Here is a 19,640-nt window from a genome sequence, read left to right as displayed (position 1 = left end):
GTTCCACCAACTCAAAGAGAATCTATCTTCCTCCCCACCTGAACAAAACAGTGTCCACCAACTAAAAGAGAACACTTGGGAGAAGCCCACTGGAACCCTTTTGGGTCCTTGAAATATCCTCTTCTAAGATAGTCTATGCCAAGGATACACAAAGCATCCGGGCCAGTCACAATATGGTGATTAAGGATACTTATTAAGAATAGTGGCCATTCTGTCTTCAAGACCACACTAAAAGGATCTGCTCTGCAACTCATCTGTCCAGGTACTACAATGAAGGGATACAGATGGAAGAATGGAAGCCATCCAGTCCAGTTTGTCTAAGAAGACAGTCTCTACTGTCATTTCTACTGTTTGTATTTTTTGACTAAATTTAGTCTTTACTTTCTGCTCTGGTGTTGAAGTGTTCCAAAATGGTCCAGAGCACTTCAGTATTGTTTTCTAATGTGAGTAATGAACTTGCATAGGATTCATAAGTACGTGGACTGAGACCTCAAAAGTCTCTGAGAGCTGAAACAGGGAAAATGTTGTCAGAGAAAAACAAACACAGATTACATTAAAGATTCCACTCAATAAATAAATAAATAAATAAATAAATAAGCAAACAATGCTCACCAAGATGTAATCAGGACTGTGAATAATAGGTATCAGGTCATTTCACATTGTGATTATCACTGTCTTGGATATGAATTATTTAATAAGATCGCAGCTTGTATACTTTGCAATCAGGGGGAAGAAATCCAAGTTCACTTCATTCCTTCACCAGTCTCCTTTGATGTGGTATAACATGAATTTCTTTTTGATCTTCAGAAAAGGGGGGAAAAAAGGCTTTATGTAACAAACTTAAGAAACAGGGCGCTTAAAAGAACATACTAAAGCCATTTGCCATTCTAATATATGCAGCAGTCTCTCATTAATGTTATACTGTAACTAGAAAAAGAAGAGGGAAACATTAAAAACAAAGTATTAAAAAGGGTATGAATTTATACAGCCTTGTGTTGCAAAAGTCATTAATCTATCCATTTTATTGGTAAAATGGAGTAGATGAAGTGTTTGGTTTTTTTTAACACGATAGCAGCCCAAACCATTGATATACATAAAAGTTATCTTTTTATTGAATTAAAAATTTTACTAATGCCTATCAAAAATGCTTCTCCCTTTGTCAGTAGTGGTGTGCCAAATGGCTCTACAAATAAGTTGCTACACAGGATTCTTCATCCCAATGGCAGATTCATGTAGTTGATCCAGAGGAAGGCTCTTTTTACTGATTGTCAGTTCCTCCTTCTGTGGGAACATAGCAACATTTTCCAATTTTAGGAATCCTACACTCACATCAAAGTTCAAATCAAAGTTTAGGATATGAACTTGAGATATCATTAATTGAGAGCATACCCTAAAGTTACTGAACTACATTTAATTAAGCCGTAAAAAAATATTATTTGTCTATAATTTTAAAGGTTACTCTAATAAAAAATAGCAGAAATCAGAGAAATGTTACTGTTGAAATAAACTATGTATATGGTTTATTTATTAGTTTATTAAGGAAATGTACATTTCCTTAAATACACATGGTAATTTGCATTAAAATATACTATTATTTTGTGATGTCATTCATGCATAAAGAATTTTGCTCAGCGTGCCCAGCAAAATGTTAAGCATGAAGAATCATGAACTGAACTAGAGCAAAAGATCCTATTTAAAACAAGGGGATCCATTAAAGGTTTATCTTTCTGGCATATGCTGCTGTAGAACCACAGAGGGAACTGAAAATAAAGTACGCAGTGGGGGGAAAACCTTAAAGTGAAGAAATTGACTCTGCGTACTCCTAAATCTCCCTGATTGAGAACAATATCTTTTAGGGAAAGACACCTAGGAGTTTTCTTAAAGTAAGGTGAATACTGGGAAAGTTCTAGTACTAGTAATTATGTGTTGATTCTAATAATAACCTTAGTACTAAATTGGTTGTGAATGAAATTAAGAATAAAGTTGAAGCATACTCTTGAATTTGCTTGAAGTAGAAACATAACAAGTATTTTGAAGTGTTTCATTCACAGCTGTTCTCCTCTTCCACTCTCATAAATGACTTCCAACCAGCTACTATGAACGGTCTGTTATTTTGAGTCTGGATGTAGGCAGGACAAGACAGAAGTAATGGCAAAAGCGTGAGCAGAGCTGATAAAACTCTAGACTTATTAGCTTTTTAGTCCTACCAATGATATTGATTCTTGTAACAGGTACAGTAACCTTCTCTGCATTGAGAGAATATTTCCTAAAACTTACACTGTCACCTGGACATGAGAGAAACTACAAAGGACTTTGTCAGAATGAGCTATTAGCAATTGTACTTAAATACACTGATCTTCCAGATTGTGAGGTAAGATAACTGTTTTCCAACCTCTGTTGTTAGGAAATTATAGGTTGTAACCATGATTGCTTTCAAATAGAAGGCCCCAATGAAATCAACTTATTCAACTTCTCTTACATATTTTAGCCCCTAGAACAAATTAAGAAGTAGGATTAGGTTCTTTATTGTTTGGATAGCTTAAAAAATATAATAATTTAAGCTGTCATTGAAGGTGAATTATAAAGAGTTGATCAGTGTTTCTTATACAGTTTCTCTCTGACACTTTTATTTGACAAAAAATACATTATGTCCAACTATTTTTTTTCTCTCTCTGGCAGAAGTGTTGTATTTCAGAACATATATCATTTATCCTGGCATTGCTGCTGAGTTGAAACAATGTTCCATCATTGAGACCAGAGTAGAGATTCTATCTTGCAAAACAGTGGGTTTTATTTTGTTTGTTTGTTTTCTTTTCAGTTTGAAAATTATACAAATGTCTTGAGTATTTACTTGAGTAAATTACTCAGAAATTTCAAGAGTAGTCAGCTTCTGATGTGAATAACTAAAAATGCAGTATTTACAAGTTCTGCTAAAGATTATATTTCTTCATGGTTAATGTTTCTCAAAATTAATAGTAATACCCACTGTAATTCATAGAACAAAAGTATAAGTGTGAGTCCCAACAGAATATTTTTTTTCTCTAAATTTAATCTGACCATTTAAATATTTGTTGAATCACATAGATTTCCTTGAAGTGACTTCTTATTCACTAATTAAGTTTAACTTTTATTTTTTTTTTTTCTGAAAGTGATTCTCACTGAGCAAATAAGGCTTTTGGTATATTTCTGAAAACTTTTAAATTGTCTAAAGGGTACAAAAACTGACACCCCAGATTTCAGGCTACTGAAGAGGATGCTCTAAATTACTGCAGTTTTGTCCCAGCTATTACAGGGTGTCTTTGAAACCAGGGCAGCCAAATTTAGGAGAGCTGACTAACCTTCACTTCTAGCACAAAGCTTTCCATTTTTCTGCGATATTGTGGAGCTCCAGACCCAGTCAGTGGAGTTCATAGCACAGGGAGTAGGTTTCTGTGATTTACAACAAATATTTCATTGTGTTGGGACATCACATAGACTATTAGCAAAGTAAATATCAGGTAAGTTTATGCTGGGCCATCATCCTACTCCACTCCATTCATCACTCCCATTGTATGCCAGTTATATATAGAAGGGAAATAAACATTCAGCTAGGTGGTTGTTGTACAGTCTTAGCTGATTACAGAAAAAAAAAAAAAAAAAAAAAAAGGAAAAATACCTATCTAGGCTACGGCACCTACAGAAGAGAGGAGCTTCCTTTGTAGTTTTCAACATTTATTTATATTGTGGTATATCAGCTTCAGCGTTGTCTCATAAAGTCTGGGATGTTTCAATTACTTCATTAAATCTGAAATATTCTTGCTGATGTCACCTGGCCTGTTGGTATATCCTGCTAAATGCATAGGGAAAACAGTTGTCAGCAAGGTGGTATAACCATAGTCAGCATCTTGGCAGTGTTCACCTTTTCCTCCTGGTTGATTCTGAGGAATATTTGTATTTCTTATGTACCTGCTGAGAAAAAAACTCAAGTGGAGGAAGAAAAAAGATGTTTCAAATGCTCAGTAGGCAAGCAGGAATTTGACTGATGGTAAATAGGTATCCCTTGCAAGTAAAAGTTTATAAAAAATTTGGAAAATGTTTTTAATAGCAACTTTTTCCCCAACCTTATTATTTTTAGACTCCTAAAATAAGATAAGTAGATTGAAAACTTAAAACACAGATGAGGGTTACAGTAGCTATTGTGAAACCATGTACTAGTTTCTGTGCTGAATTCAGAAAAAACAACACAAAGTACACCTATCTGGAGAGCTGAACTTCTTTGATGTCCTGTTTAAATAAAAGAAATGGAACTGCAGCCAAATTTTTAAACCTGGTATCTATATATATAAGGTAAAACTGGTGTGTATAAGAAAATTTTAAACAGAAAGGCAACTAGATTCATCAGCATTTTAACTTTGTGTTTTCTATATTCATCAGCAGTTTAGCTTTGTGTTTTCTAGGAGTGCTTTTGTGATCCTATTATACAGAAAATGTATAACCTCTATGAGCTTTTTCCCTCTCAGATTGATATGTCAAATGTACAAAGTTACAAGACAGTGAAATTCTGCATATGTTTATTGTTAACTATGAGAATAAACTCTTAATTGGATCAAAGCCGCTATACATAATTTTCCTCCTACAACATTTAGCCTTAGTGACCCAGCAGGAACTCTAGGAATCAAGCTGACTTCTTTCCATCTTGTTTATCTTCACTGTTACTAGAAGCCAAATTAGAGCATCATTGACAGCTGTGCAACAAACCCTTTGTTATCCAGCCATGCCCTGACAACAGATGTAAGTGATTAGGTGCAGAAAAAAAAACACTTGAAGATGTGCAGAAGGAATGAAATCTAGTTCAGTCTCCTAGCTGTGATGCTGTTGCATGGCAAATGGGAACACAAAGCATCAAACAGCTATTTTTATTTCCAGACTCAGCATGTTCAAAATATGCATAGAGATAGGATTTTTCTTTATGTATATATATATATATATTTATTATTATTATTTTTTTTTAACTGAAGTATCTTTTCAGAATAGAAAATTTCTTTAAAATTTCCTCTTAGATCATTTTAAGAAATTTCTGCCCTTTCTGCTTGCATTTGGAGTTACTGACAAACACGTCCAAGTTGCTGCATCATCACATGTAGCCATTTCAGAGCTGTCAGCCCTAGAGTCTGTCTTTGGCTAAATGGCCCATCCTATATCCCTGGCTGTCAATCAGGTTGGAAAGAAACCAACCCTACTGGGTTGGAGACTGGGGAGATGTGCATTACAGTGACTGCAATGCCAATGCACAATTCTCATAGATGTCAGTCAAGCTGGGCTGTCCGAGTCTCTTCATTTGATCAGGAGGTGTCTGAAGGTCATGGGGGTGTCTTGGCATAGTGAGGGCCAGCTGCTACCTGAGGAGCAGAGTGCAGTGGGGGCATGAGAGAGCAGAGGGGACATGGAGAATCTGGGGGCAGCCCCAGCCAAGGGCATTAGGCATAGTGGAGAGGTAAGTCTGAGGTCAAGCTGGGAAGTCAGTCCACTGGTCAGAGTCAGATACAGCCTGCTCATCAACAGACAGGTTCATAGGGGTAAATATCAAGCTAGGACATCAGTTGGCAGAGCTGGAGATCAGCATCCTACAGTGTCATTGAGGATAACTATATTCTGTAGACTTTGGGCATGTATAAATGGGTATCATTTATGTTGCTGAAATGATTCCTGAAGAGAAGCCGTTAGTGACTGCAATGTAGTCTGTATTCAACATTGACAAGGAGCAATATATTTGGATACTGGCTGAAAATTATAGCTGATTTATTTATTTATTTACTTATCTGCCTATTAATAGCAATCACATGATACACAAAGACTAATCCATTTCTCTTAGGTCATATCTGTTAAATAAAAATTATTTAGAACTCAGTAGTAATAATAATAGTAGTTTCATGTATTCAGTTAGTGCAATGATTATACTACATGTATAGGGAAAGCAACAAAGAACAATCTAAAAATTGTTTCAGAATTGCAGACATAAAATTAAGACTTTGCATGAAAAAAACTTACATCTAGCTAGACTTTTTCATGTAATCAATTATTCTTATTCTTTTCCATTTGTTTGCTTTTGTGGTCCTGTTTACTTCTGAAGTACTGTTCATATCCATACACCTGATGAATACCATGTACATGAATGCATCTTAATGGAGATAGAATCATACACTGTTTTATCTCTCTGTGTTTTGCCCATCCTTAGACTCAGCAGATGGAGATCAAACACAAATTGTAGTGGAGCCATGTGGACTTTTTTTTTTTCTAAAGAGAATGTAATGCCTAAACCCATTTCAAATTATGCTTATGTGGCCTGTATATTTAGCATTACAGTTTCTGAAATCCAAGACTTTTTTTTTTTTTTTTTTGAGCTGTAAATACGTTTCAAGATGTCCCTAGTTTCATTTTTGCCCTTTTTTTTTTCAGAATTTGCATTTTTTCATCATGAATTAATATGTAGTCACATAGATATGATGGCACTAAAAACTTGTTGTGTTTCGATTTATTTATCCTTTAAAAAAATAATAAATATATTTCTGTTAAGAACGTTTGCCCATATTTTGAAACATCTATTTTAACATATTGGAGGAAAGTAAGCTTCTGCCATGCATACATCTTAACCTGTGGGGAAAAAGGGTGAACTAAAAACAGGTGACAACTTGCTCCACAACAAGGAGCAGAGGCACTCTGTAAGAAGATTGGATAGAATGTGATCAGCCCTTCAGCATTTTGTGCAGTCTCTGCAGTGTTCTTATTTATCTATTCCTACATTCAAAGAGTCAGAAGTAGTTATGCTTCTTGAGTTGTATTGAAAAAGCTGTTGGGTCAAAGTTTTTGTGTGATGCCATTTTCACATTTAGAATTGGAAAACAAGGGTTCTTTGGATGAGTCTTAAAAGCACAAACTAAACCTTGAAAGCAATAATTAGAATGACTAATGCTTCAACAAAATTAAAGTTTTATATTTTTTAAGGAGTTAATATATATGCTGCTGTCACTATGATAGATGTCACAGACTCTTTTTTGCACAGGTGACAGAAAAAAATCTTTTAATAGTGGTCTAGATGAAAAATGTGCTTTACAAGACTCTATACACCAGTGAATTGGATAGAGGATGAAATAATTGGGTGAGAGATAGCAAGATGAAGGATATATGACAGACACTTTTGATGCATAATTGCTAAGTAGTTATTTTCCCTGACCTACATTACCAGCTTCTGAAAACAAAATGTTTTTTTCCCAACTCCACTGGCAGGCCACTTTTTGCAGATCCATGTTGCAGCACATCTGCCCTAGATTATCAGTTTTATGCTGGGAAAAAAAAAAAAAAGAAAGAAAAAAGAAAAAAAAAAGACAAACTACATTAGAGATGAAGGGTATTTTATTACTGGTACCTGACAATTTGATGTTATTCCTGCAGCTGTGGCATAACTTCCCTAGAGACTTTCCTGAGGAATGAAAGCAAGGTATCCAGTAAAGCAAGTAGTCAGAGCTCCCCAACAAAATGGGGATGTAAATACTGAAACAGTGATTTCTGCCTTGAAATTAAGAACATATGACTAATGTGTTTTGAGATTGTTTGCTAATTGCTTTTATCAGTGAGCTCGATTAACTCCTGCTAAGCATTAATGTACATTCTCTTTAGTTGGTAATTTTATAATCAAGAATAGAATATATGCTCTCAACAATTATCTGAACAGGATCAGGCCTTTTTTTTTTTTTTTTTTTTTTTCCTAAGTTGTATCCTGAAAGACTCTTCTTATTGAAAAGCTGAGAAAATGATGAGGTTTGGGTTCTTTTTGTGGTAAATACTTCTTTCAAGAATAAAAGTATGCCTTGTGCCATATTTTGTTTGCAATAGCAGATGTTGCTGGTTGTGTTTATCTTTAATTTCTGTCTATTTGGAATGGTAAGCCTCTAACATGAAATTTCATGAGACTGAGGAGGGAGTTCCATGTTTTCAAGAATTCTTTGAGATTAATTTTCAAATATAGCACCAGGGGAATTCATGAAGGTTAATGACAATACTGGCATAAAATGGTATGTTTCCAAAGAGGCAGTAGCGGATGTTCTCACTGTCCCTGTTTTTTATTTGGATCATTGGAGAAGACTGCTAAGCAGTTCTGTTGCCTGTAATCATTTTTATAGGTTGAACATTTTCAGTTTATCTGGCTGTCTTATACCTGTTTTGTAACATTCACAGTGTTCTATTTCTTTGCAGAGAAATAAATTATATATTTAAAAATGTTACCTTTCAAAACATAAATTTAATAACATTTTGGCTTTCTTTTCAGTTGTATATATAAGACCCCGTGTACTGTCTGGCACATCATATAATAAGTCCTGCCCATGGCAGTGTAACATAAGTGGAAAAGGAAACTGTTTTGTACTGAAAAAGGAAATTAACTTTTAGGTTCAAAGTGGTTTAGGAATGCCCATTTTTTTCTTTGCATGAGGAAAATAGTTGGTGAGAAATAATGCAAAACATATTCGGATACAAATGACTTCTGATTTGACTAAGAGCTTGAATTCATTTTGCTGTCAATGGGCCTTAGAGTACCTGCATGAACAGCAAATTTCTCATGATCTTCTTAAGTGTTTTGGTTATGAACTGTGCACTCTATTCATGTGCTGGCTGTGTACTGAACTTAATGTAGAATTGTTAAGCATTCTGAATGTCTTCCAGTCAGTCACAATGATTTTATGGTTGATTTAGGAAAGCAGTCTTGTTTAAAAGGACATCATTAAAAGAGAGCTATAAAAAGATCATCCAGCTCTTCTGGGTGTCTACCCAGAAGTCTCCTGAGCTTTCTGGCTCAGGAACGTGCCCAAGGCTGAGAAATAAGAGATCCTGAAATCTTCTCTGACTGGAAGTAATAATCATAACTTACCTTGGGTGGTGACTATAGCACTGTCAGACCACTTAGGAAGCCTCACAGGGAAATAGGATAAATGATCTTATCAATTAAGGTGTCAAATACATAGAAAGGTGATATGTTTATACCAGAAGTTTATAATCAAAAGTCAAGGAAAAAAAATCCACCAACACTTAAGAATCCCAGGCAACTTCCCCATAATATATTCCTCCTTAAACGAATTAATTTGACAAACAACAGTTTTTGAGGGAAGAAGTAGCACAGTATAACTCATTCTGGGAAGCTTTGCAGTCTGATGGATGCCCCAGAAATTCAGACTTCTAGATATCTGGATTTCCATCTTGTTGATGCTTGCTTGCTGTGCAACTTTGTTTTCATTATGCCTTGGTAGCCACTTTTCAGCAAGATGTCCAGAACGCACTATGATAATATCTGCATTATAAAGAATGCTGACCTGAGGGTACAGCTTCCAGTCTCTCTTTCTCCATTCTCAAATTGTTCTTCAGGTAGGTTGTTGTGTTATCATATGGTATTTTGTTTTCTCTAATCCTTTCTACTCTTTCCTCACATTCCATACAGCGATGAGTTATTTGTTTCCCTTTAATACAATAATTTCTTGTCAAATGAGGTAAAAACAAACACTCAAATGTGGAAATAAAAACACACACAAAACACACTAATGCTTAATGGTGCACCCTGAATCAGGTATTTGTGCTACTCCACTGACCATGAATGAACAAGCATCTGAGAGTAGACAATTTCATTTCCTTATAAAGTGGCAATTTGGTGTGTAAATTTAAAACACAGAATGAGATCTTGTAGTAGGTGGACAATAGGATCTGGTTAGTATATCCATCCATCTCTCCTGCACTGGAAGACTGCACTGTGGAGCCAGTCAAAAAGGAGGTAAACTGTTCATTTTCACATGGGAAATTCATTTTTGAATGTATTGCTCTTGTCCTGTGGTGATGTGCTTTTTGGACTAACTTAATTTTCCACTGAAATTTCTGTCAACTTCAACTTCATTCCACTCCTGTACTTTAAACATCTGTTCCTGCTCTGTTCCTTTATTCCAGTTTCTTCCTTTCCTTCCTTTTAGTTCTTTTTCCCTAACAACCTTCTACTCCCAAACAATGCACCTGACATTAATCACTAGCCATGGATGATCTTCCATCCCTTCTTTTTAAGTGAGATGCACTTAGAGAGTAAGATCGCTAACTTTCAGCATGTGTGTGAATTAGGTGTCTAAATTCTTAATTACAATGTCATGCTTATTTTGCACTCAGCCAGTGCATGATTGCAAATGTAACATTTGCAGATTAGAATAAGTAAGCAACAAGATTTGATAAACCCAAAGAACTTTCCCTTTTGAAAGATTAGGATGTTTACAATTGTATTGCAGCCACATTGCCATATAGGAAGAGTAGTACATGTAGAAACATGTTTAAACTCATACTGAATTGGGCAGCTTCCCAAAATTACTTCAGTCATCCAACATCCAGTTCTGTGTTCTCTTCATCTCATAATCACATCTCCTCAAACACTTTCAATTTCAATACCTATTCCTTAGATTTTATTAACCCCTTAGTAATAAAACTAACAAACAATTAAAATTAAGATGTTGCCATAATATTTTAAAAAATAATATATTACAAATCAACAAAACTACATACTAAACAGGCCAATTAGTGACAGAATACAAACACACCATGAAAGTAGAGCTATATTTATTCACTTAAAGTCCCTGCCATCACATCACATTATATTGACAAGCAGCTCATAAAACACAGTTAATTTTTATTGTTACATCTTATTAAAGTATTCTGACCTCTCAGTCTACTAAGTACAATACCAGTGTAAGGAAAGTAACAATTCATAAGCAGTGTTTCAGCCTGGTAGCCCGTTCATAGATCCACAGCTCTTGAACAATTTTAGATATATTGAACTCTCTGTCAAATAGAAGTATTTCTGAATTCTATTTTAGTATTCTAGTTTAGCCAAAAATAATGCAAATTTGGAACAACATATATATATATATATATATTTTGGTCATGGAATTAAATGGGTGATTTTCTCCACCTGATGTCTTTAAATAAAGAATTTTAAAGTTACAGGGAAATAGAATGGTAAATAGATTTCATGGAATAAAATACCAACTTCACTAAGCAATAATTAGGCTGCAATCATACAGTTCAAAAGAGCACAGGTACAGAGTTTCTGCTGATATATATTTACCATTAAATAATAATTAGTACGGGTAAGAAGATGAAATATTTTGTCATCATGAACAGCTCCAAGTGTTATCAATATGCTCAGAGATCATTGGATAACCCATTCAGTTGGGTAATAGTATTGTCCTGGTTATATGGTAAATAAAAGAATCTCTAGAGCACTGTAATTTTTATTTTACTGTAACAGTAAAAGACAAAATGCAAATGGAGAGGAATTATTATGCTGTGAACTACCTTACCCTAAATTAAACATTGATCTCTGAACATCAGCTAAATCTGGATTAATGCAAGGGGAATCATTCTGGTGGCAGAAAGCTAACAAGCAATCTCCTGTACCACACATCTTTTTACCATCAGCCTTATCCTGCTACCACTGAAAAATATGACTCTCTCTCTTTCTCTATATATATAGTGATGCTATGATGGTCTCTATTGATGGTTTCTGCTTCTTGATGCATTTAAAAGGCAACATACATAGGAGGACCTCATATTTATATTTCCTGGACATTCAGATTTGATCAATACCTTAAATTGATCCTCTATTCCATACGTATTAGAGCTGAAAGAACAATTCATTTCCTTGCCTTGAAATTCTTCAAAGATAATTTTCTTTCTGTGGAATTGCACAAGTGCACATAAATTTTGTCACAGAAAGAAGATAAAAGCTCTCTGGAGCCAAATTTTTTTCCCACAATGCATACTAAGATGGTATATTTCTACTACTAGGTCTATAACCCTATTTTTGTTATATCTAGTAGGTTCGAGTAGCTATACCTTAAATTAATTTAATTCAATATTATCAAAACATTGACTTTCCATTCTCTTACTGTAATTGAACTTTGCAAATAGATTGCAAGGTAAGTTTCCTGAAGATCTGTTTACAGCTTTATAATCAACTCTTTTATTCATATTTATTTATTTATTAGAAAAAAATAAATGTCTTGGCCATAAGATTATCTCATTTATATTATTTTGGATGTATTTTTAAGTAGCTAGTTTATGTGTTGATACCAATTCAGCTGGCAGCTTAGTTTTTCTTTTCAGATTTCAATTTTGTCACCAGATTTATTATTTCTTAATTAATTTGTTGTTTTCCTCTGTGATTTTAAGAAACTTATTCTCTTCAGGTGGTATAAGGTACTCATCTTGGGCTTGTATCCATAGATTTTAAATATCTTACCTATGAACTAAGTGGGAGATGGAAGTGTCATATATGGCCATCTTTTGGACTAGGTACATAGTTAACTTTAGCTTTGCAAAATTTCGTATGGATGGTTAAGAAAAGTAATTTTAATATTGTAAAATGTAATTCCATATTTGGACTCTAAAAATCATAAGAAAATTTGGATTGTGAGGACCATCCAGAGGATATCTAGTTCAATCTCCTCCTTAAAGTCTAATCAGATCCATTTTGCTTTGCCAGTCAAGTCCTGAATACCTCCAAAGGTGGAGACCCCACAGCCTCTCTTCTTGGCAACCTGTTCCAGTGCTGACCATCCTCAAGGAGAAAATTGTTGTGTTTTTCTTTTTTTTTTCTTTTTTTTTTTTCTTTTTTTTTTCTTTTTTTTTTTTTTTTTTTTTTTTCCCTAAATATATAGCAAGAATTTCCCACGTTTGTGTCCATTGCAGCTTGTGCTATTTGGTCTCATCAGATTACCTCAATAGAGTATCAAAACAAATTGTGTTGATAGCTTCCAAAGACATTTTTTCTTCCTGTTAAAAATTGGATCCTTTTAATGTCTTATTGCAACCACAAATGTTTTTTTTAGTTTACTTGGGTTTCACAATATTCATTATCACATGTTCTCAGTAAAAAAATTATTATGAATTTAAATTTGTTTGAGATGTTGCTATAATATAGTTCCATGGGCTGCAGCGTGGAACCCTGCTCCACCGTGGTAATCCATGGGCTGCAGGGGGACATCCTGCTTCACCATGGTCCTCACCACAGACTGCAGGGGACTTCTGCTCCGGCGCCTGGAGCACCTCTCCCCCTCCTTCTTCACGGACCTTGGCACCTGCAAGGCTGTTCCTCACTCCTCTCACTCTCCCAGCTGCTGTGTGGCACGGTGTTTTTTTCCCTGTCTTAAATATGCTCTCACAGAGGCACAAAACAACATCGCTTATTGGCTCGACTCTGGTCAGTAGTGGGGCCCTTACCAAACATGGGACAGCTTCTAGATCCTTCTCACAGAAGCCATCCCTATGGCCCCCTGCTACCAAAACCTTGCCACATAAACCCACTACAATCATTTGCTACTTGCAGAATTTCTTATGCTGATCAAGGCTTAAAAGTGCAAAGATTACTGTGTTAGTGAAGGACATACTTTAATGAATATATGTTTTATTTTAACCAAAACTTCAGCAATTTAGAAAAAAATCTGAAGAATGCATTTGTTAAAGAAAAAATAGTAACAACAAGAACAACACCAAGCCCCTCTATTCATCAAGCTGCAGCTGTACCCGCTTTCAATCTGGTTACCTAGTAACATCCAGGTAAAATAGTTATGTGGCAATAGGAAAAACAAACAAACAAACAAAACAACAGTATTTTGCAAAATACTGTTTTACTTTATATGTTGAATATGCTATATATAACAATATATGATAGCTTTAGGGTTGTGTAGTTTGCCCACAGAGACATGTCATTGAGATGCTTTCTACTTCTTAAGTGTTCTTCACTGTCATGCAGACCTTACAGGCAAATGGTATTGCAAAGAAAATCTGATTATCCCTGTGGCAAAACAGATGATCTGCACTTTCTGTAAACTCCTTTGGTGTTGACCAATTTTCTTTTTAAATTAGATATTTAATCTAGGTAAATATCACTGCAGGCCATAAGTGGGGCCAGAACAGCTGTACTAGAAGGCAACCCAACCTTATGGTACTTAAATAGGTCCAATTCTGACAAGACAGTATTACACAGCATTGTGTTGCCAGAAGATCCATGTATGGATGGATCCATAAAGGACTGCACACACCTACAACTGTCGACAGAGATAAAGTAGCAGGGACTGCTGAGACAAGCATTATGACTGTACTCAAATAAGCAGGTCCTTCCAGTTAAAGCCCATCAGGATTCTTCTCTTTCCTCAGCTGTCTGACACATAGGAAGTGTTGAGACTCTTAGCCATATGCAGATTTTGGTGGCTGCAGAAAAGATAGCTGCTTACAGGATTGTCAATTAGAGAAATGCTGTTCCAATACAGTATGTATAGTAATAATGGCAGCTGTAGTCTAACCACTTTGTTGTATCCCGAACTAATTGATTTTGCTTGTTGTATTGGGTCTCCCTTTCTTTCATCATCTCCATAAAGAAGACTGCAGCGTGGAGTTGACAGAAGCTTGCTAGCTTTGGTCCAGACAAAACAGCAGACAAAACACAGATGAACAAATGCAGCTCAAGATCACTTCATCTGTTTCTTGGAAGTTTAACATTTACTTGGATAACTTTACACTATAATGGAAGCTATGCTGTGAACCTACCCTAAAGGAAGTCTAAGAAAATGCATTGTTTGCATATGGTCTGCAATGGAGATAGAATTTCTGTTCTAAATAAACAACTTCAGACCATTAGGATGTCAAAAGCATTAAATAATTCTGTTGGATGCATACTGAAGAGATGGGACCTATAGCAGGTTAGATGAAGTTCTCATGAAGTCAGTCAAACAAAACAGTGCAAAATAATAGCTACATATTTGGTGTTAGCTACACATTCAGTATTATTTGCAGTGATTTAACTTTAAAAAAAGGATCACAGGAGCTCAGGTTCTTGACAGGTAATCGATTGTTTGTTTCATGTTTATAGCTAATTAATACAACATAATCCTTGTTAAGAATGAGATCCTTCATTTTGCATACTTAACTAAGATTGATTTGATGATGACGCAGAAAAATGCCAGCATATGTGGTTCCATCTGGGTATTTCACTCAGAGTTTTGTATGTGGGTATGTGGCAACTATATTTACTTTTTGCGTGATGCAAGTGGTAAATTTTGCTGTTGAAAAGATTGCGTCCATGGACAGAATGTTTATTGTCTCCTGTGATCTCGGTAGGTCAGAAAAAAATGTTCTGTTCCTGTCAGTGTTTGAAAAATAGATATACTGCATGTAACTGATAAAAATAAATAAAACAGTGCATGGTTTAGGGCACTAGAGGTAGCAGAAAGATAAAAGCTGAAGAAAGCAACAAAAAGTAGACTACTGCCTGTTTGTTGGCTTGGTCAGAAAAACAAGATACCTTTCAGCTGTAGGTCTATTTAACAGCTTAAGAAATAAAATTGCAGAACACAGAAATTAGAGAAGAGCTCAACAGTTCAGCTAAATTATTCAGCACTTAGAAGGCAAAAATAAGTATCTCTGTCTGTAAGTATCTGTGTCCCAGTAGCTACGGAGGTTTTCATTACTGCCTAAAATTCTGGCAAAGGACTGGTCTTTACTGTTAGTTCTCGCTAATCTTACCAAGCTGAGAAGACTTTGGATGGCAGTTGTCATCCTCAGTGCATATAATTCCCAGCTGGTGAAATTAGAACATCAGCAGAGGCAGCAGAGAAGGCATTGCTATTCAATGCAGTTTTACTGCCTTACACTAAAAACGAGTGGCTGTGCCCAAAAGTCCTTTCATCAGTTTTGAAATTCATTAATTTATTTCATTAACTTTATTACTTCAGAAGTGCCTTTATCACTCTGATCCTTTCTTTCCTCACCTGGTATTTCTTAGTCAGGAAACACAGCAAAGGAAATGACAAAGGAAAGGTTTCCTTTATGACAAAGGAAACAACGCAAATTGTTGCAGCACTTACAAGCATCTAGCCCTTGTCAGTGCACAAAACCTTATCTAGTTCTATATATGTTTGCTGAGAAAACAGCACTGTATCAGAAGAATTAAGTTCATTCAGAATGTTTTCATCTCTAAGAGTAATTAGTACTAGGTTCTGCTTTCAAAAAAGGTGAGTCTTGAGTGAGATGGACATAGTTAGTAGACCATCTCCTCCTGACAACTAACCAGTTTCTAGTTATTCTCATCAGGTGACTAAATTTATGAAATTTGCCCATTATTCTTATGGCAAAGACCCAGAAGAACAACAGAATGTCACTCTGCTTATTTTCAGTAGTGATTCTTCCTGATTCATGCTGAAAGGTGACTCTCTTGACATTCATGAGTTATACTGTAAGGAACATGTACATATTTTACTTGTCTTTGGCAGGAGACAGATGAAAGCAAGATTTTCAGTCTCAAGTTGCTAGACATTTCCCCCCCACAACATCCAAACTACTGTAATGTTCTTGAATGTTAATACTTGCATTTTGACCTCTGTGCAAACACAAGCTGTGGATCTTTCCATTCTGTGACTCTTATCTGAAAAAAATGATATGTTCCTCATGATGAAGGAATAGCCTTTAGCTTGAACCAATATTGACAGAATCTGTGTTAGGATCCCAGAATCTGAAATAGGGCACTGGAGATCTAGAAGCAGCATTATTTATCACTTGTTCTAATGAAATAACTAGGTTGGTAATTCAGCTGTTAAACAGCAACATAGACGAGAAGGAAGATCAATAAAAAACATAAAAATCACCAAACCTTTCCAAAAATATAGTATCTATCACAGCTGACCTGACCAATGCAGAATGCTGCCTTCTTATTAAGATCAATACTCCTGTTATCTTCTAAATGTAATTTAACATTATTAAAACAGAGAACACCCTTTGGGCATGAACTTCTGCAGAGCACTAATAGCTTAGAAAAAAAGTCTGTATAATATCTGCCTAAAATAATAGCTGAGGAACAAAGTCTTAGTGGTGGCTTTCGTAAAGGCAAGATAATACATTAACTCAGAACTGAATCCCATGTCTTACATCTTCTCACATTGAGCACCAGTGAAGTTCAGGCATACTTAACACAAATCCAAAAACAAACAAACAAACAAGAAAAACAACAACAATACAAAACCAAAAATAAAACTGTCATAACTGGAGAAAACACAGAGGTTACATTTCTAAATATTAGTGCAATTCTTTAACAAGAGCTATGATTTCAAAGTTTAATCTCCTTTTTACAAATATGCCCCATGTAAACAAAGATGAGAGATCTGATCCAACGAAAGAACTTTTTCTTTTGCCCTCTGCAGTGGTACAATTAACAAAGTCTTACAGTGAAGGTGGTGAGGAGTTACCTTTCATCTCTTAAATAGTTCAAGCTGGTTAATGAAGCCAAACCAATATTCAGACTGCATAGAAACAGTATTGCTTGTCATAGAGCATGACTGGTTGACATAAAAAAATAACATTCTGAAGAATTAAATATATTTTTACCTTTTCTAATCAATATTAGTACTTGTCTGTACAATTCTTAGAAACTAATTTAAATATCAATATAATTATTTTTATTATATGATTTTCAGTGATATTTAAAAATAATTATGAACAGCTACTAATTCCTACTACAAACAGAATTAGGTGCTAGTGTGGCTTATTTCCCTTGTTATATGGCACTGGCTATAGGTATAAGTACTGGTAAAACTGTTTAAGTATTAAGGGAACTGTTGGAATACATGTATGCATATTTGTATACATTCAATTAAATTGAAGTGTATATAAGTTCAATAAGTGTATAAGTTCAATTGAAGTGTAGCAGCACACCTGAATCTTCTTTCTTTCCTTACCAAACCACATTTAAGACAATGATCTTCTTCCTAAGATTGGTAATCTGCAGAATTTTCCCTTTGAATATGAAGGTTCTTCCTTTCTTTGACTGGAGGCACTAGTGTTTGTGACTGCTTGAGTTGGCCTGTTCATTATAGCCATTTGTTAAGCACTAAGTATGTTGAGAAATGCACAAAAAGCACAATTGTGTACAGCATTCCTGCTGGTAAGTTAGTACCTTGTAAGAACACCAGAGAAGGCAATCTTGGAAAATGACCCTCTAAAAATCCACCCATCAGAAATGTGTCTATATTTAAAGATTAACAACTAATTAATATATATATTTATATATTAATATATATATATATTAATATATTAATATATATTAATATATTAATATATATTAATATTAATATATATTTCCTGATATATATATATCAGGAAAGTGACAGAGAAGAAAAACAAAACAAAACAAAACAGGGGATGGAAATGGGCTCAGTAGTGTAGGAGGATATGGAGAGTTGTGAAATTATTTTGAGGAGGAAACTTAAAATATGTAGTGCAATATGCAGCAATGGCTTGGGCACATGAAGGATTGGAGAGGCAAGAATAGCAATTTAAATGGCAAATTATGCTGAAACAGCTAAGGCAGTAACTGATGATGACATTCTGGCAGCTAAGTTCATGATTAAATTGCTTGACACATTGTTAAGGATTCTCAGTTGTCAGTATTTGGTGTTATTTTTTCAGTCTTACCTACCTGTGGCCTTTCCACATGATCATTTCAGTCCTTTCCACAGTCCCTTTCTTCCTTTTTTTTTTTTTTTTTTTTTTTTTTTTTTTTTTTTTTTTTTTTTTTCCACAGAGAATGAGGAAGGACACGTGGTGCTGAATAATAGAGGACTTCAACTCTGAATTCAGTATTGAGGGAATTATGTGGTCTTTTTTGAGGAAGCTGATGTGAAGGGACCACAGGAGGAAGTACCCATAAAGGGTAGGTGTACTAGATAGTTTCCTGATCACTTATCTCAACACAACAGTGACATCCTTAGGGTGGGGACACTGCCATTCTTCTAGAAGCCCTGATTTATCAGGAGGAAAGCTCAGCTATTTGCAGAAAGGCCCAAGACCTTTCTTCCCTTTGCTCTGTGCCTCAGACATTCAAAAGGCTTTCCTTTCTTCATAACTGCTTCATCAAAGCTTCTTTCAGAGATAAAATATCTCTAAATTTTGAAGCAAAGCAAAAACACTCCCCCCTCTTTCTTTTCCAATAAAAACATAAATTGTGAAAGTAAAATAACTGTGGGAATGGATTTATTTATTAAAAGTAAATGTAATTACATCGTGAGTTAGAAAAATGTGTAAGGCATATGCAGTTCTGCATTATATATTATTAGTATTAGGTATAACACAGAAAGGCTTACTTATATTTATGAAATAAGTACAGATCCTTTTCTTTTCAGTAATGAAAAAAATAGTTGCTATTAGAGATGGAGATATTCTGCATATGAGATATGAATTCATATTCATATACATATGAATATGTATTAAACAATGGCATTTCTTAACGTAAAGAGAAAATGAGATAGCTGGAAATGTAATGCCTGAATTGTCGACTTATTAATAAAAGGATTTTTTTTTGTAGTCTCAGAATTAAAATGTAAATAGGCACCCAACAATTCAAGTTCAGAATTTAAGATGTTAGTAAGATGGAAAATGAACAAGATATGTATTGGCATAGTGAATTAGAGAACTGAATTGTAATTTGGTGAAATTAATACAGGGACTGTAACTTACTACAAGTGTAAATTTATGAAATAAAGCAATTTTATTTTCTGTCCTCCTTACTTACAGAAAAGATGTTAAAAGACTAAACAGCA

Source organism: Aythya ferina (genome assembly GCF_964211825.1).
Source record: "Aythya ferina genome assembly, chromosome: 4".
Lineage (NCBI taxonomy): Eukaryota > Metazoa > Chordata > Aves > Anseriformes > Anatidae > Aythya > Aythya ferina.
Note: the sequence above shows the minus strand (reverse complement) of the source record.